Here is a 19,095-nt window from a genome sequence, read left to right as displayed (position 1 = left end):
TGCTGACAGGGCGGTGCTGCCGGGTAGGGTTCCAGCCAGGAGGTGGTGGCCTTTTGGGAGAGCAGAACCCCTGTCCGCCCCTGTGGCGTGGATGGCCAGCGCCTTCTGACTGGGGGCGAGGTAGTCACAGCCAGCCTTTGACTTCCAGGGGCTGCAAGGGGGCCCCACAGAGTGGTGAATAGCAGCCTGTCATGGTTGGGGGGGGGAGAGAAGATTGGTGCCTGAAGGAATGGAAAGAGTTCAGTGGACAGTCCCCCGAGCCCTGGCCGAGCCACTGCATGGATTGCCCTGCCACTGCCGTTTCCCCCATCCCCTACACAGATCGCCCTGCCACTACTGCTGCTTGGAAAAGGCCTCTGCTGCCCAGATCGGCCATGGAAAGGGTGCAAAATCGCTCTGCAGGCTTACCTGGACTCGCGCTGGCAGCTGCCTCCACCATCCAGCCCGGATCCGCCCAGCTCTTGCAGCTGCTCCAATTCACAGTGCAGAGAGAGAGAGATAGAGAGCACAGGCGCACGTGGAGAGGCGGAGTGAAGCAGCCTGGCCCCGCCTCGCTCTGGGGCAATGGTGCATGTGCCCACAGGGATGGCTCTGTGTGCCACCTGTGGCACGCATGCCATAGATTCACCACCACAACCTTAACACATAGGTGTCAAACTGCCGGCCTGCAGGCCAATGCATCATGCAGAAGCCGTGCCCACCCCAACTCCGGCAAGGGGAAAAAGTCGCGATACATCAAATGATGTGACAAGTTTGACACCCCTGCCTTAAAGTATCAGTGAAGGAGAGCAGTATGATATCAGCATAGCAATATTGCATTTAACTGTATTTTTAATTGAATATCCATGGCCTCATTTACTATTTATTTAACATCTAACCCACACGGTCTCAGCAAGCTAGCTTATAATAGTTAATAATATAGAAGAAAAATGTGGGGGAAAATTGACTAAACATGAGTATTATGAAGCAATTTTATTTAATCTAATTAAGTACAAAAGAGATGTGTGTTTTGACTGAGATCTGCTTGGGAATTTATATTCCCAATATGGATGATGTGTATTCTAAAAGCCATTCTTTCCTATTTTGTTGTTCTTTTCACATGTATTTTATATCTTTAAAATGGTCTGGAAATAAGTTGGAAATGTCCAAATAAAATATGGGAAGTTTATATTGCACCTAAATATGTGTAACTTCATGCTTACTATTAATTTATAATGAATCAACTTCCTTTCTCTTCACTTTCCCCATAAATATTAGAAATGCGGATATTTGCTATATCCACATATACCAAGACATTGAATGAAACCAGTCATTTAATGGTTTCTTCCTGAACAACCCGTGTACCATTGGGTTGTTGTTTTAGTTGCATCATTGTTGCAAACCCTCCTTGTGTACCTTTGTACTTGCTTGTGTACCTTCCACAATCCATGTTGTATTCTTAAGACACGGCTTTTCAACCAGTGGTACATGGTACGTGGCAGGTAGTATGCAACTAGACAAGTGTAGTGGCGGGATGAGCTAAAGTGACGGCAGCACCACACAGGCCTGGGGGAGAGTCAGCTGAGGCTCTGCTGAGGGATCAGGATCAGCGTGCATGGTTCCATCAATCTTTTCACTATCTGCTGGCAATGTTGTAAATAAACCCGAAGAACCTTTTTCTTAAGGTTATTTTAAGATAAGAGAAAGATTGATTTTTTTAAAAAAACATATTGGTTACACATTAAAGTTTGCTATTGCAGCACTTGTCAAGTGAGGAGATTTGGCTATATATCCCTGTCCATCGTTATGCATATATATTGAATCTCCTCAGTTTTTATAGCTTAGTCCAGGGGACAGAAGCTGCTGCCTTGATAACAAGATTGACTGGTATCTCTATAAACTGATTATCCAAGTATACTCTGAATTAGATGATTAATCATTATATTTGTTAGTAGAAATACACTGAAAGAATTTTGAACCTTCTTAATGGAAACTGATATTACTTAGTTTCTATGAAAGGTCATGAAAGGGTACCATTATTACATTAAAAGTTATTTCTTACCAGATATCATCATGCTGAGACTGTTGCTGAAAGCATGCAAAAGACTGATTAGTCATTGAATGAATAAGTACAGTTCAGTTTAAAATAGAAGAAAGGCATTTTTAATTTGTAAAGTATGCTGGAAATTAATTTTACTTATAAGTGAATTGTATGCGCAAACTATGCTAATCATAAACAATATTGAGCTATTTCCAGAAGTCTTTAGTTGCAAGAATTCTTAGCTACTCCTATATAAACACATTGGAGCATTTTTTTAAATCATATGTACCAATAGAAATAAGAGGAATTCACACAGATAAAAGATGGAAAAACATGCAAAAGTTTGCACTGAAAGTCAGATTAGGTTTTTGTGCAGGGGATATAGTAGTCAAAAATAGCATGGTGAAAGGCTATTGTGTTTTCAACATTTCTCTTATGTTTAATTATGTATATTAACCAAAATAACAGGATGTTTGCATTATCCTACCACACTTTATAAATAGTCATCACTGAACTTTAATGACATTATAATGGTGTTTTTTGCTTTTTTATTTTCCTTATCTTTTTGTCACAATTCTGTTCTTAATATGTATTGATGACATTAACAAAAATCTATCCCGAAGCACTTAAATTGGTGAGAGAGGATGAATAAAAAAAGAACCCTTTTGACACTATTAGCACTGTATCTCTGTCTGAGAAAGATAAATATTATTAAATGTAAATTTTCTGATGGCAAAAATCCTTCCCCAAGTCAATATTCATACTACTTTTTCTTCTTTTTATCTGACTTTAATATTTCTTATAAATAATTCTGAAATATTTGGCAGAGTACTAGTAGGACATTCTACTGTTTGATCTTTTACTATTGTTAATGTTCCAATTTACCATATAAGTGGAATAAAGTCATTGGACTGAATCTTCCTTTGTGTAAAGTGAAGAAGCTATCTCAGATTGAAGAATAATTGTGGGATCCTTTGATCTCTTTTTATTAGGTATATCACCATAATCCATATGAACTCCAGTAATTTGCAAAGCTAACCTGTTCCCCCAAAGACCAAGGAAAAAACAATGATGTTGAAACATCATTCAACTACTACTCTACCTAAATTCTATCTAGCAATAAGAGACAAGAGAACCCTATCCACATTTAAGGAGCAGAATATATTAGATTGAATTGAACAAGAGTGTAAGTTAATTTTATCAACTGAATCTTTCAGCTATTTCTAATTATATAGATGTTGTATTTGGGAACTATAGACATTTTTCTTCAAGTAGGTAGTAGAGAGCATTTACATTTATGTTGCCATATTTATTCTTTTAGGTAAAGTTGTGGTTCCTCTATCAGTACAATTTAAAGTTAATGATGCTGCAATTCCTGTTGAAATGATGAAAATATTGTGACATAGCACAAGGAATAGCTTTCAGCCCTGAGGTTAAAACTCTAATCTAGAATTCAGCAGGTTCCCTCAGGTGTATCTTCTGTACAAAAACAATACTAAATATAGTCAGATGTGTTTAATGAGGTAATATTAAAAACATTGCAATGAGAGAAAGCATAGAGTACTATAAATACGCATTCCATTCCTTTTGATTTTGCAGGGCTAAAAACATTGTCCAGAATAGAATAGCATAGAAGTTCCATTTTAAGGATACAACCTCTCCCCACTCATTGGGTAGATAGTAAAACACACACACACACACACACACACCAAAATATTTCTATGTGTGATTATATATAATCTTTACATATGCATCTTTTTCTAGGAAGATATACAGTATCTGCTTGCCATAGCTGCTCACAATTCTGAAAAAGATCTCTGGTTTCAAACATTGCTAACAGGTATTATATAAACACTTGCTTGAAATATCTTGTTCCCTCTGAACTGAAAGCACTGCACAGTAATATATATATATATTACTGTAATATATATATTATATATATTACACACACGCACACACACGCACACACACACACACACACACACATGCATATATGCATATATACATATATATGTTTTCTGAGGTTTTCGCGGGTGTTTGTATGTAGGTCTTTGGTTGTTTGGGTTTTCTCCCGCATAAAATTGGAAGTGTCTTGGCGACGTTTCGACGAAGTCCCATTCGTCATCTTCAGGCTGGTGCTTTCAGCTTCGTGCTTCGAGGAGCAATGTGTGGTCTTAGCTGTTTCTTCCTTTTAACTGCCAGTGGGGGTATGAACTGATTGGGTGGGAGCTTGGCTGTGTTCTGATTGGGTGGAGGTGTGTTCTGATTGGTTAGGGGCTTGGCTGTGCTCTGATTGGCTGGGGGGTTGGCTGTGCTCTGATTGGCTGGGGGAGTGTTCTGTTTGGTTGTGCTCAGGTTAGTCTGAGTTGCAGGGAGGTTTAAGATTTTGGGCTGCCTTGCTATTTTTTGGCTTCGCGTTCGTGGTCGTGCCTCATCTTCATGGAGGGTGTCAGTTTGCTTCATGAAGATGAGGCACGACAACGAACGCGAAGCCAAAAAATAGCAAGGCAGCCCAAAATCTTAAACCCCCTGCAACTCAGACTAACCTGAGCACAACCAAACAGAACACTCCCCCAGCCAATCAGAGCACAGCCAACCCCCCAGCCAATCAGAGCACAGCCAAGCCCCTAACCATCAGAACACACCTCCACCCAATCAGAACACAGCCAAGCTCCCACCCAATCAGTTCATACCCCCACTGGCAGTTAAAAGGAAGAAACAGCTAAGACCACACATTGCTGCTCAAAGCACGAAGCTGAAAACACCAGCCTGAAGATGACGAATGGGACTTCGTCGAAACGTCGCCAAGACACTTCCAATTTTACGCGGGAGAAAACCCGAACAACCAAAGACCTACATATATATATATATATATTACACTTGAATACTGGGTAAACCAATGACAAATAGAGGCTTATCTATCAATGTTATTTCTTGCACAGAAATATTTGGTCTAGACACCAAGTCGTGCAAACTATTTTCATTAGTAAGTGCTGCAGGTAAATCTCCTTGTGTATTATATAGTTTAAAAAGTAGCTTATGTGTAGGAATGCATCTTTCTGTTGCTCATTTACAGGACTGCCTCATTTGTCAATGTAATTGAATTTTGCATTGTTAAAATGGATCAGAAAATCTTTTAGCTGTTTCTCTAATTTTCTGTTTTTTTCTCTATCTTCAGAAGATGGTTGAAGAACGTAGTTTTATTGGAAAAATTTTTTCATTGCAATCGTTTGCTACACTAAGTGTTTGGCTATAATCTGAGGTGAGAATTGGGTCTTTAGCTAGAAAGAAATGGCAGGATTGCCCAAATTCTTATAAGCAAATCTGGTTTGGGATTAAAACCTAGTAATAAATTTCAACTCTAATTTATAATTGTGGATTATGCATATTAATTTTGTCTAGAGTGTATCTTTTTTACCCACTTCTACTTTGGCCAACCTCCAGTCCTGAGTATTTTCTTCAAGAAGCATATCTATATGCTACATGGTATGAAATGAAGACTATAGCCTTTGGATTTTTTAAAAAAATTCAGAAATAATATCTGAGGGGATACAGTTGAAGTTTGTATGACTATAAGCAATGAGAAACTACTTTGCTTGTAATACCAGAATTTGCTAATCAGAAACTAAAATTGGTTGGAGATTTGCTACATTGTGGTATGTCCAGTCCTTGAAGAGCAAAGAACTCTCACAAATGCATGTCTCTGAAAATACATATTTTATAAAACAATTTGAATTTCTTTGTTTGGATCTGTTTCTTATGTAGCATTCCTTAGTCATATTTTCCTTGTGTATGAAGCAAGAACTGCAGCAAATGTTCATCTGAATATAAATGTATTATGCTTTAGTTGTCTATAATGGCATAAATCCAAATTTTCTATACATATCATTTAAATAATGCTCTAGATATTATTTGCATTAGAAGTTTGTTAGAGTTGCATTTGTTAAACAAGTCAGTTTTGATTAAGGTGATATAATTTGCTTGTGTTAGGAAAAATATATAAATTATTTTCCATTTATAAGAATCAAATTCCTATTCTCTCTCATTTTTTTTCTGTCTCAATTATTACTCATCTAAGGACAGGATTTTTTTTAAAAAATATTTTATTTAAGTATTTGATTTTGAGAAATAGCAATTAAGAATCTTAGTTTTTACCCACAAAACCAACATTATGCAATCATAGAAGCATAAATAAATGATTACTCTGCACCAATGATATTTATTATATGTGCTAGGTTTTTTTTCATAAATTAGCAATATTGGTGAATTCTGCCTTAATAGTATTGGATAGCTATATATTTGTATCACCATTTTTTAAATTGCTGGGCAAGGTTTTCTGAAAATAAATGCTATGCATTTCAGAATTACTATAAATTAATAGGATTGTCATAGGAGCTTGTCAGTGTGATATTCTTCACTCTGGCTTTATCATTTGTATTCCTTCATCTTGGTCACTTTAGAATAGAATAGAGCTGGAAGGGACCTTGGAGGTCTTCTAGTCCAGCTCCCCGCTCAAGCAGGAGAACCTATACCATCTCAGATAACTAACTGTCCAGTCTCTTCTTAAAAATCTCCGGTGATGGAGTGCCCACAATTTCTGAAAGAAAGCTGTTCCACTAGTTAATTGTCGTCACTGTTAGGAACTTTCTCCTTAATTCCAGGTCGCTTTTCTCTTTGATCAGTTTCCAACCATTGTTTCTTGTCCTGCCCTCTGGTGCTTTGGAGAATAATTTGACCCCCCCTCTTCTTTGTGGCGGCCTCTCAAATACTGGAATATTGCTATTATGTCACCCCTATTTCTTCTTTTCTTTAGATTAGCCAAACCCAGGTTCTGCAGCTGTTCTTCATATGTTTAAGTCTCAAGGCCTTGGATCATCTTAGTTGCTCTTCTCTTAACTTTTTCCAAGGTCTCAACATCTTTTTTGTAGTATGGTGATCAAAATTGGTTGCAGTATTCCAGATGTGGTCTCATTAGGGTTTTATAAAGCAATACGAATACTTTGCATGGCCTTGATTCTATGCCTCTGTTTATACAACCCGGGATTGTATTAGATTTTTTGGCTGCTGCTGCACATTGTTGGCTCATAGTCAAGTGATTGTCCATTAGAACTCCAAGGTCCCTCTCACAGTTACTGTTTTTCAGCCAGATCGCACCTAATCTGTACTTGTACCTTTGGTTTTTCCTGCCTAAATGTAAAACTTTGCTTTTCTCCACATTAAAACTCATTTTGTTGGATAGGGCCCATTGTTCCAGTTTGTCAAGATCTTTTTGAATCCTGAGCTTGTCTTCTGGGGTGTTGGTTATTCCTGCCAGTTTGGTGTCATCTGCAAATTTGATGAGTTCCCTTTTATTCCTTCATTTAACCCCTTGATGAAGATATTGAAGAGTACTGGGCCTAAAATGGAGCCTTGTGGTACCCCACTGCTTACTTTTCTCCAGGTGGATGTAATACCATTGAGGACTACTCATTGAGTACAGTTTGTCAGCCAGCTACAAATCCATGTGGTGGTGATGTTGTCTATTCCATCTTTGTCTAGCTTACCAAGCAGTAGATTGTGGTTTACTTTGTTGAATGCCTTACTGAAACCTAAGTGTACTATATCCACAGTGTTTTGCTGGTCTACTAATTTGATCACGTTATCAAAGAATGAAATAAGATTAGTTTGGCATGATCTCTTTTTAACAAACCCGTGCTGGCTACCAGTTATAACTTTGTTTGCTTCTAGTTGTTCGCAGATCTGGTTTTTGATTATCTTTTCCAGGATCTTCCCAAGTATTGATGTTAGACTGATTGGTCTGTACTTTCCTCGGCCTGTTTTTTTTCCTTTCTTGAAGATGGGAACCACATCAGCCCTTTTCCAATCCCCAGGTACTTCCCCAATGCTCCAGGATTTTTGAAAGATATGGTGCAATGGTTCTGAAATAATATCTGCTAGCTCCTTCAGAACTCTGGGATGTAATCTGTCAGGTACTGGTGATTTATATATGTCACAGTCAGACAGGTGTTCTCTTACCATTTTCTTGCTTATTTTAATTTTTGTTTCTAGAGTGTCTTTCACAATGTATTTTTTTGTATGTTGTGCTATAATTTCTTTTTCTGTGAAGACTGATGCAAAGAATGAGTTAAGCAGCTTTGCTTTCTCCCTATTGCTTGTTACTTCCTTGCCATCTTCTCTCTTTAGTTGACCTACAGTTTCCTTGACTTTTTTCGTGTTATTAATATGTTGAAAAGTTTTTTTATTATCCTTTATTTCTGTTGCAAGTCTTTGTTCATTCTGAGCCTTTGCTTTCCTGACTTCGTTTTTGCATGTTCTGATTGTCTGCTGATAATTGGCCTTAGTTATGTGTCCCTCTTTCCAATTTTGTTCTTGTCCTTTTTGTCTTTGTTCTGCCCTGCTCTCTTTCCCCTACTAGATTTAATCCCATGGTTAAGGTTTTTAATCAAGGTTAGTAGCAGCAAATTCTGATTTATGAGAATATTTTGAAAACTGGTCAACACTTTCTTTCACAGCAAGACTTTTTACAAAAACAAAGTATCTTCCTGTAGATCTACTGTTTGTCTCTCCTAAGTTTACTTGTATGTTTCTTTGGCAGGCTCTGATGAGCAGTCTCATCGTGAAAACCATATATCCATGGCTGAAGATGTATATGTATGGTCAAACTAGGTATTTTGGTTGCTCGTCCCACTGATTATTCAATTTAAATAATCTTGCTGCTTATTCAAAGCCTTTACTGCATATATGCCATGTGTTGGCAAAAATCAAAGCTGGAGGATATTTTCATTAACTTTGTAAACTGCGTAATGATTCTTCAGTATTCTAGTACATAAAAATAAGAAGTCAAAAGGAACCTTATTGATTTCAATGAACTTTGGCACTCATAAAAACAATGTTTTTCTTCATGAATACTTACAGATGATGACATTTTGCTGTGGACACATTTTTAATGAACCTGAAACAAACAATACATGGAAATAGTTTTTATGTGTTGTTTCAGGAAAACTGCCTGCCCCATGACTTTTCTTTCCCACTTCAAAATAAATGCAAAAATGTATTTAAAGTTAAGAAAAGAGTAAGTTTTGAAGATAGTATTTACTTATTTTGTGTTTCTAGTTTGCAAACAAATATAATACTGAAATATATAGAACCTTGCTAATTCCATTGTTAAATGCTTTTATTAAAAACTTTTCTATTATATTCTATTTTCTATTATCAAATAATTGAAAATTAATCATTTTCAATTATTAAAACTTTCAAAACTCTTTTTGGAGAAATGGAAGTTTTTCTTTTTTTCTCTAAAGTGAAATAAGCATGATCCTTTAGCTAATGCTTGAAAGCTATAAAGGTACACCTATTGGGTGCTGAATATTTTTATTTACTTTTTTGTGGTCATTAACCAGCACAAGAATTAATATACAAATATTTAAAATTGTCATTGCCTGGATGGTTCAGGAAAGTACCTGCAGGGAAAAAGTTTTGGCTACAAGACAATATTAAATCAAATATGCTAAAGTCTTATTCAATCTACACATATTGTATACAACATGAAGAAATTAAAATTAGCAATCTGGGTAATATATACTTAGAATAGCAATATAAAATAGAAGGACTACACAAATACACACTCACACACACATATACACACATATACAGCATATACAAATAAAACAATGTTATCCAAAAGGATTTAAGAATTATAATTAATCTTACAGATCCTTGTCAACCCTGAAAAAAATATAATACAGTACAATAGCAGATATGGCATGTACACCCCAAAGCCAGTGGTTAATGCAGAGCCCGAGCCATTTCTGGCTATCCATTCTCAGGCAAGTTCAATTGTTCTTACTTTTTCTTGACCTGATTTTGCATGCCACTGCACAAAATTTTGTATGTTATTTCAAGTTGAGGACAGAGAGTAGAAATTGCTTATACTGTTGATTATTGTATCCCATTTTGTTAGTCAGAAATGGGGTAATTAGAGCATTTTAAAGTTCCGTATAAAACTGTATAAAACTAGAAGGACATGATCAATAGTTTCTACCTATCTTGAGCCACAATGAGTATGGAGCTTTCTGTATCTTTCAGCCAGAAATGCTGAGGGGAGAGCATTACATTAGGTCAAGGTAAAAGCCTTTCTCTGATTTTGGATGATAAACTGTATAAGATACATACTCTAGGTAGTGCCAGAATGGATCTCCTGCTGTCTGCCATGGGAGGCTGAGTCATATTACTAGCATCTATTTGATGGTCTATGTCAAATAGATATTACTTAAGTGTGGCCATTGCTTACTGATAGTCCAAAGATAATAAGTGAGAGGTGCATCTTACCAAGCACTATTTCTTCCTGCAATGCACAAACAAGAAACAACAATCAGCAATCAATAATGGTATTATACACCTTGTTCCATAGTTTAGTCTGAGGTATAAAGTCAACTGCTGCCTTGAGATCAGCAAAAGCTGCAAAAAATGAAGCAGTATTCAGAGAGATCTATTACTTGATAAGATATTGAAGTATAAGACATTGGTCAATTGTTGAATGACCTTCCCTAAAACCAGATTGTTCTTCCACCAATAGTCTTTATTATTCCATTCAATCTTGCATAGATGTCTTGCATAAAGTTTACTTATAATATTAAAGATACTTATAGGTTGATAATTGGCAGTTGTATTCCCTTTCTTATGCATAGACACAATGATCACTAGACGTCAATCCTTAGATATATGGCCAGATTTGTCAATTCTATGAAGAATGATGCCAATGTAGGGGCTCAACACGCTGCATTGTTTTTACTTAGCTCAGGTATAATAGAATCTGCACCTGGTGCCTTTAATTGGGAAATAATATCCATAAACTCCTTAGGTTTTACTGTTAGCCAAAAAGGTAGCTCTTCAATATCAGTATGTGGCGACCTGTTAGACATTGAGCTGTTGTTTTAGAGTTTCCTGTAGTGATACTTCTGTTGTTCAGCTGACATAGACCAGGGACAGGACATCCTGTAATGATGTGCCAGAAAAGGGATGAACTGTTTGTTTTGACTGAGTGAATAAGACAAGGCTGAGTCAAAAAATGGTTTTGATGGATATGCAGACTGCTTGTAGGTGTTCGTATTATATTGAAGTAGATCTTACTAAGCTCCTGCACAAGATTATTGTATAGAAGGTTGTTGTAGTCAATTGTAGGAGAGAGTATATGTGTGAAAATACATTGTAGCTAGTTATTCTGTAATTAAGTTATTAAAAATGGTTCATTTTACTCTGCAAGACTGTAGTTAGGAAAACATTATACTTGTGTATTAAATTGGTGAAGGTCCATTTGAAGTAGGGGTAATAAGGGTAGAATGAGTGGGAAATGATTGCTACCAACTTGGGAAACTTTAAAATAATCAAGATACAATTCCAGATACAATTACATGGTCTGTAAGCTACTCTTAGATCCATTCCAATAAGTAAGCTCTGCAGGAGGTTGAATATTTTTATGTAAGCTATCAGTATGTATACTGTCATGATTCAGACCCAGCATTTTTCTTAACACCTCTGATATGCACTATAGGCAGCCTTGCCTTAAGAACCACAGTTGGACCCAGCAATTCCATTGCTAAGTGATATGGTGGTTAAGGGAGATATTACATGATGGTGACAGACTTACAACCTTACTTACACTGCAATCATTAAGCAAATCATCATCAGTTGTGAAGTGAATGTCATGTGGGCATGATTTCTGATTTTACTGCTGGCTTCTCCATTGACTCTGCTTGTTAGAAGTCAGTTGTGAAGGGCACAAAAGGCAATCATGTCATTATGTGATGCTGCAATGGTCATAAACTCTGCTGGCTGTGAGTTTAATCATGTGATTATGTGGATGCTACTACAGAAGCAAATGTGAAGACCAGTTAGAAAGTTACTTTTCAGCATCACTGTAACTTCAAATGGAGTTTTTCCATTTTCCATTTCTCCCTTTCTTGTCAGCATCTCTTCCCTTTGTCCCTCACGGTCATTCCCACATAACATTACACATATGAGTAATATATCAGGATATAAATTCATAGGGATGGTTTATTTGTAGCTGTGAAAGTTTAAGTACGTTATAAGCCTGTGAAAGCTAGACCATCAGAATGGCTGAATGAATTAAAATTGATGCTTTTGAATGCTGATGATAACTGTTGAAAATACCTTGGACCGTAAGAAAAACAAACCAGTATCAATGGAATAAGACCAGTTTGTTGCATGGAAACACTAATAATGGGACCACACCTTAATATGTGGACACAATGGGAAAGCAAGAGTGATTGAAGAAGATCATGATGCTTGGAGAATTGAAGGCAACTGAAAGAGGCTGATAGAAAATAGGATTGCTAGATACCATTACTAATACTACAGTAGTATTTATTGTTGTGAATGCTTAAAATCTGTTAAAAATGCAATTTTCCTCTATTATTTTATTTTATTATTTATTGTTCTTTAGAAATATAAATCAACTCATTTGCATATAAATACAGTGTATGGTTAATTAATGAATATCTACAAGTATATAGCACTTTGCTACTCAGTTCAGCAGTTCCTTACATAAGAGCAAACTCACTACAGATTTAAAGATACACAATTGGATATGCAAGAAGGGATTTAGAAAGCTACTATTTTATAGGGATTTCTCATGTTTTTATTAAAATCATAATTAATTTTCTTCAATCAGTTAATTAGATTGAAAAATAATTTCTATTTATTTATCAGATGTACAATTGTGTGAATAACTAGCCCAATTTTGCTCTATAAAATTTATTGCCAAGCAATTGTGTGTGTGTGTGTGTGTGTGTGTGTGTGTGTGTGTGTGTGTGTGTGTATATATATATATATATATATATATATATATATATATATATATATATATGTAGGTCTTTGGTTGTTCGGGTTTTCTCCCACGTAAAATTGGAAGTGTCTTGGCGACGTTTCGACGAAGTCCCATTCGTCATCTTCAGGCTGGTGCTTTCAGCTGCGTGCTTTGCTGCTCAATATTGAGTTCAATATTAATGCTTCCTTCTACTGCAACAGAGAAAGTCGGAAGTCAATGCCTTTTCTTTTTCCCTTCTATCCCTCATTTCTTTTCCTTTTTTCTTTTGCCCTTCACTCGCAAAAGCCCCTTGCTCGCTCTCTCATACACACACACTTCTCCCAGAAAATGTTTTCCCCTCCCCTCTCTCTTTCTCCTCACTACTTCTCTAACAAAAACCTTTTCTCTTCTGTCTCTTTCTCTGGAGTCTTTTTTTCTCTACCTCTCCAGCCAAAACTGCCTTCTTTTATAGCCTCTCTTGTCTCTGCCCCCTTCTCCTCCTTTTTTCTCCTGGGTGTGCCAGAAATGCCGATCCTGGGGCCTTTGTCTTGGCCCAGCAGTCCTGCAGCTCCTGAGCACTCTCTCACAGTGAGTCCTGCACTGCACCATTTTAACTTGTTCCCTCCCCTGCCACTCTTGTCTAGGCTAGGCAGGGTCGCATACCACCTGCCAGGTGCCAATGTACCACCAGTGGTACACGTACCACTGGTTGAAAAGCCCTGTTATAGAGCAACAGTTTTTGAATGAACATACCTCTTATCCCAAAATCTGGGATTGACCACTCATATGGGATTGAAATTTGGCAAAGTTGTGGCCATTTCAGCACCATCAGGCCTTCCAACTACATTCCCAGAAATCTTTAGGCAGCAAGGAAAAAGGGAAGGAGAATATCTCTATCCTCTTTGCCATCTCCCTCTGGCCCCTAGGCCCAATGGGCTGGTGGCAAGGCCCAACAGGTGAGAGGCCACTAGTTGATTTGAAACTGAGGCCAAAATCTGAAATCTCTTAATGGTTGTGGCTGGTGAGGAAAGCATGAGGGAGTGATTTGGATATCTGCTGGCAAGTAGGGCCAGCTAGGGGGCACTGGTAGTTGACATGTGAGCCTTCTTTCTCGTTAGAAGGAAGGGACCTTTGGAGACACTCAGAATGGAAAATGGGGTGCAGTTTTCCTCATGGTCTCTTTCTCCCTTTGTTCCCCCCCCCCCAACAAAGTAGAAAGCAATTCATGGATCAACCAAGGAGGAAGTGGTTTCACTGAGGAACTTCTGAGGGGTTTTTTTGGGGGGGGGATGGTGTATACTTATATTAAATGTGAAAAGAAAAATGACACAGATGGTCTAGTCATTTTACATTTCCTACAGAGCTTGGAATTTCCAGTATAGTATTGGAAAATTTTAAATTAGCAGCTGGTCAATAGACAGTTTTTCTGGTTTTCATCAAACAAATATCACCATGCAATGTGTCTGCTGGATGAGGGGGCTCAGTATTAAGTATTTTGCAAGCCTGGTGTTGCTTAAATAAGTAAGGTTGTGTCTAGAAGAGAATAATTAATTTCACAATTTACATAGTTTATATCTGCCTGCATTTACATTTCTCCTTATCTTTCTTTGGGCATTTTAACCAATATTTGGGCTAAATTGTTATCCCTACAGTATTATTTGGATGCTTCTTATGTGGGTTGTTTGTTTACCAAAAAGGGGAAGATAAAAAGGCAGTGTTTAAACTGGCAGTCCCTTGTTTTGCATTTGTAGCAGTGCTGCCTCTCTTGTTTAGAGGCTATACAATTTTCATTTACAGCATAACACATGCTGCATTCATCAAGAGGATTAGCTGGGTTGTTTGAATTAGGAGGACAGCCTTTCAAAAAATAATACATGTGGCTGTGTGAAATGCTTCCAGTCTGTTCTCTCCATTTAAAATCTATTTTCTTGAAGTTAGCATGCTTGTCCAGATCCTCCTCATTTATGTCCTTCAGAATGCATTTTCTTAAGAATATTGGATGTAGTTCAATTTTGCATGCAAACACCAAAGTCTTCTTGGCAGAGTTTTCGAATAGTGTAGGATTGAGGCCAGTGAGGCAATAAAACAATTGCTTTGCTTCAATTGCTTAGACTGAATCTTTTTTTTTCTATAATGGTAATATGTAGGAGTACTTGGGTATCTTTTCCAATTACTGTCTGTCCAGATCTTGCTGCCAGTTTTGGAAGATGATGTTGGCAAAAGATAGTGAACATGTGTGTGTCTTGAGACTGAATTGTCATGTTTTCCCCCTAAATCTGAAAAGATGTGTAACTGACAGTACAACCAACTTTTTCTTGTATCCTAATGATTTCCCCAATTTTATTATTTGTTATCCATTAGAAATATTAACAGTTGTCAATCCAAAACTCTCATCAGATGTTGTGTTAGGGCAGGGGTGCAGAGCAATGGCCCTTTTATGACTTGTGAACTTCAACTCCCAGTTGGCTCAGGAATTCTGGGAGTTGAAATCCACAAGTCATAAATGGACCATCATTCCCCACCCCTGTCTTAGGGCAAAAACATAGTTAAGGTTTATTATTGACAAAAAGACAGCATAGCCATGACATATTATCCAAATATATTGTAGACAATCTGGACTGTCTTTCTATTTTAGGAGCTGGGCATTGTGATTTGATTCTGTCACTCACTATTACTGATAAGATCTAACTAGCTTGTAGAGTATGTGGGTCTTTGTTTTAATGAAACAAATTCTCCAAAGTTAAAATGAACCTAGCTGATTGAGGTAAAAATCTATTAATTAATTCAGGTTTTATATAATGTCTTATTTAGATGAGAATAACAATATTGCAGGATATATGTAAGGTGGAAAAAAATGGAATAATGTTCTGGTATATAAATAAGGCCACATGTCTTTTTGAATGAGAACAATTCTTTAGATCAGTGGTTCTCAACCTGTGGATCGGGACCCCATTTGGGGTCGAACAACCATTTCACGGGGGTCGCCAAACAACGCAGTCCGCCATTTTTTCCCCCTTTTCCTTAGCTGTGCTACTCCCTTTTATTCTATTGGCTTTGAAAGCCAATAGAATAGACTCTCTTGAATAGAGTCTAATTCTATTGGCTTTCAAAAACCAATAGGAATTGTCCAGGCTTTCTCTGCCCTGCTGAGACCACCAAAAGTCCCATTCTGCAAACGGTGCTGCAAGTTGTCTGCAGCGAAGGCGAGCTGTCTGGAAGTTTCCACCCCTCCCTGCTGAGCAACTACTAAAAATGTAAGTAAAAGAGGGCCAGGGGTGGGAGGTGGGAGGCCGGCGGGCACAGGGAGGGTTGCTGGTGCGCATGGGGCCCGGCAGGTGCCTTATCTCCCTTGGGCTGGGCTAGCTGGTGGCCCAGCTGGTGGTTGGCCTGCGCCATCTCTGCCGCTTGCCAGCTATGCCTCGGCCGGTGCAGGGGGCGGCACCACGCATGTGCGGCACTCCCAGGCAGGGAAAGTCCTCCACTTACGACCGGTTGGGTAGTCCTTGACTTGCAACCGGTTGGGTAGACCCTGACTTACGACCGGTTGGGGGTCGCGGCATTAAAAAGGTTGAGAACCACTGCTTTAGATTATATGAAGCACAAGCATTGCACACTCCACTGGTTCCACTTGCTTGAGATTATGCTTGATTTCTGAAGCCATTCATAAACTTGCTTCATTTCCATTTGAGTTTGTTTTACATTAGCAAAAGTAGATAAAGTTGACTACTATGACTTTTTGGTGAATTTGTTTCAGTAGAGCTCAGTAGAGAGTACTCGTATATCAAGGGTTGATATATTTACGCACTCCTAATGTTTTGAACTACAGATTCCATAATGCCTCATCAATACCTTGGTGAATGGGTCTTTGGGAGCCTACAGCCAAAAACATTTGGAGGAATCCAGGTTGAGTGGTTTTCTGTGAGGATCACGTTCAGGCAGCTTTCTTCAAAATCATTGAAGAAGCAAGAGTAATATTGCAATGGGTAGTAGCTCTAAAAATATTTATTGCTTTGTTTTCTATTGTAGTCTAATGTGTTATACTTACAATTATCTTATAAGTTTCACAACTGTAATATGGAAGAAACAAGTTTAAGAATTCTGAGTTAGATATAATTCTTTACTGCCATCAGAATGCAATCTAGGAGATCTAATTCTAACACCAAGAGACATATATATTTGTGTATGTTTTTGATGATGGTGTTACCTAATTTGGTAATGAAACATCTGCAAGAAAACAGCCAAGCTCAGAGAGTACCCAAGGACTCCTCATTTCAATCCTGATTTACAAATATTCTCCTTTATTAATTCCTGCTACCACAAAGACTGATATTAACATACTAGCAGACTTTTTCTGAGTTTTAGCTTATGAAAAAGTTCAGTGTATAAAGGTAGCATAATTATTGTTTTAGTGAAATATAATGTTTTAAAAAACAAGTTTTAGTTCCAAAGAAATAATAAAACCAGGTAATAGTTTCAATTATCAGCCTGATGTAAACATGGCTACCAAGGAAAGAGTGATATAGGAAATGCCATTCCGGTATTTTTGTGTCTATAAGCAAATTGAGTAGTACTTTTATTTCTTTTTTAGTCTTTTAGAATCTGTTAAAGTTATCTGTTGGGAGTGGATATTTTGATTCTTTTTTTGCTACATTTCAAATACATTTACTGTTTATTTATATTCCACATTTGTTAGTTTTACAAAACACACCTTCCTCCTCCTATTTGCCCCACAACCCTGTGCAGTAGGTTGAGAGAGAGTGAGTGTCCCAAAGGCATCCATCTGGCTTTCCTGGCTAAGGTGGGATTTGAACTCAATGAAAAGACCTTGCCTGCATTCAAGCTTGTACAAGAAACACTTATCTAATCTAACTGGAAAAAATGCAAACCGTATTAAAGGAGATTAAAAATAATCTAGAGGATTTTGAAGATTAGGAGGCTACAGGCTAAAACGTATGAAGAATGGTTACAGGATTTGGGTATGTCTAGTATAATAAAAAGAAGGATAAAAGAGATCTGATAGACCTGCTTCAATATTTGAGGGGTTCCTACAAAGATGAGGGGACCAAACTATTTTCAGAAGAACAAAAAGGCAAGACAAGAAACAATGGTTGGAAACTAACCAAGGAGAGACACAATCTAGATCTAAGGAGAAATTTCCTAATGATGCTCCATCACTGAAGGCTTTCAAAAAAAGACTGGTCAACCATCCATCTCAAATTATATAGAAACTCTGCTTGAGCAGGGAATTGGGCTAGAAGACCTCAAAGGTGCCTTCCAATTGTACTCTTCTATGTTCTAAAGTAGCATAAGAAGTGTGTAATATAAATTGTTACATATTCTGATTACTCAGTAGTGGAATGATTATGTAAAAAAAAAATTAAACCATTTAAGTACAGTTTCTATGGGTGCCTTAATTCATAGAATATATTATTCAGACATAAGAGCAGAATAAGACTCTAACTAGAGCAGATTAGATTCCTGTTTAGGCAAGCACTGAGCAGTCAAGCCTAGATCTATGGGAGGAGCTAAATGCCCCTGAATTCATACCTGATGGATAGTTCGTTGAAATGTATCATCTCAGATAAAGAAGTAATACACAAACCCAATTAGAAACCACCATACATTTATCTTCCATGAAGTTTTCTGTTTCTTTTTTAATATTTTCCATGTTGGCCAATGTAACTATATTTTGTGATAATGTATTTGGTCATTTACTATGCTCTGTGAAGCAGTGCTTCCTTTGGTTCATGAGAAATGTCCTGTTCTACAGTTAAATAGGATGAACTCAGATTCTACCGTTATGAAGAAGAAAAATGTCTTCTTTGCATTTTGTCATCTCTCCCTTTGCATTTTCTAAATTAAAAATCTAACGTTTTCTCATCAGAGAAATTACTCAATCATTTTAGTTGACATTTTTTCTATTATTGATTCTGATAGATGGCTATCAAAACTGTAATCAGAATTCAAGTTATAATTGGTTACAGTATATATTTGTAGAACAGTTTTATAATTGAACAGGATTATTTATTTGCTAAATATTGTCAGCATGGAATTCTTTGTTTTCTCAGCATCCATATACCGAATCATTTTCCTTAAGTTATCTACCACAACTTTTCTTGTTCACTCATTGCCAGTATAGATTCCACCAGTGTGTATACCATATATTTTGGTTTAGTGTGCATTGTCTTTTCTTCATTTTATAAAATCATTGCATTTCTCTAACAGCTGAAACCATTTAGGAGTCCCATTC

General features: G+C 37.3%; 1 protein-coding gene across 6 annotated transcripts in view; it reads left to right on the top strand.

The window, feature by feature from the left end:
• NAV3 (neuron navigator 3) overlaps positions 1-19,095 on the top strand; it is a 688,216-nt gene that overhangs the window by 8,773 nt on the left and 660,348 nt on the right. The gene's annotated exons all lie outside the window — the stretch shown is intronic.

Source organism: Crotalus tigris, unplaced genomic scaffold, assembly GCF_016545835.1.
Source record: "Crotalus tigris isolate CLP2741 ecotype Arizona unplaced genomic scaffold, ASM1654583v1 scf7180000017836.1595184, whole genome shotgun sequence".
In the NCBI taxonomy this organism is placed as follows: Eukaryota; Metazoa; Chordata; class Lepidosauria; order Squamata; family Viperidae; genus Crotalus; species Crotalus tigris.
The sequence above is the reverse complement of the archived record's forward strand: the minus strand, read 5'-3'. Positions and strand labels throughout refer to the sequence as shown.